We start from the raw sequence: 1,286 nt of genomic DNA, 5'->3' as shown, positions 1-1,286 counted from the left end.
CCACCCACGGCGGGCGGTTAAAGCGACAGGCGCTGCGCCAGGGTGGTTCGCCCCGTGTGGGGAGCGGCGCGGCGCCCCGTCACGGCTCCGCCTCACCCGGGCGGGACGGTCGCCTTTGTCCCGGGCCCTCTGGGCAGGGCATAAGGCCGGCACTCCTCCCTTGCCTCCATGCCGGGCGGCCGAGGGCGGCAGCCTGAGGTGCGGTCTGATCCGAGGGGCTTCGCTGTGCTGCCACATAATCCCCCGGAGCGCGGTTTAAACGCGTGTCCCCGCGCCCAAAGCGCTGCCCGAGTTGGCTCCGCCGAGGAGCGGTCCCCAGCGTCCCCCTCAGCAGCTATGCGCGGCGTGGGGGTCGTGGGTCTCCACAGCCACCCTGGGAGGGCGGGAAGGGAGGCGAGCCGGGCGCCATGACGGCTCGCAGTGGGACAGGGGGAAGCGGTACCTTTGACTTCGTCTGAGAACCCTGAGGTAAAACCCTGCCCCGGGACTGGCACCTCAGGGCGGCCGGGACGGCCCCGATCGTGAGGGATAAATGGTGTTGGATCTGGTGTCTGTGAGGCTTGTCCCTCCACTGAGCTACTGGGAAATGCTGAGGGTAAAAGGGGTGAAAAACGAGGGTCAAAAATGGCTGACACAACCCCCTGCCTCCCCCTCGGGCTCGCGTCTTCAGTGAGGAAAAGAACGGCGTTTGCGTGCCTTGTTAATCTGTGCCACCCGTATGTTTAACAGCTCAGTAACAAATACTGCCTGTTTGTACTCTTATTTATTGCTAATATACCTTCATACTCGCTGGTATTTATCAAGTAATCATGTCCCCTCCCTCCTTCATTGCGCAAGGCCATGGCAGCCATCACATTAACAATTTGATTTATATTACACTGTAAAAGTTTCAAGCCATTCTCAGAAATCATTATTTCTCACCCATGCTGTGGTGGCAGGAAGACTTCTAGAGCAGGAAGTACCTCAAAGTATGGAAGATGGAGATGTTTCAAAAAGATGCGACCCTACCCAAAATAAACGGCTTAACGGAACGAGGAAGGGGGAGCTGTGCAACGTGGGTCAGCAAAGGCTGGGAAATGGTAACACCGTCCCCAGTCTGGAGCTTTATCTTGAGCGTCCTCCAGAGCCCAGAGCTGCAGGAGTGGTGTCCAGGAGGAGAGCAAATGGTTGAGATCCCCAAAAGAGGGATTTACCTGAGGTAATTTTTGGTGATTTTAAAGCTGGTCTCTAATCTAAGCTGTCTGGTCATTCTACAGCCAAGAGAGATAGGGAATCTCCACCGGCTT

The sequence above is a fragment of the Buteo buteo genome, chromosome 4 (assembly GCF_964188355.1).
Source record: "Buteo buteo chromosome 4, bButBut1.hap1.1, whole genome shotgun sequence".
Lineage (NCBI taxonomy): Eukaryota > Metazoa > Chordata > Aves > Accipitriformes > Accipitridae > Buteo > Buteo buteo.
The sequence above is the reverse complement of the archived record's forward strand: the minus strand, read 5'-3'. Positions refer to the sequence as shown.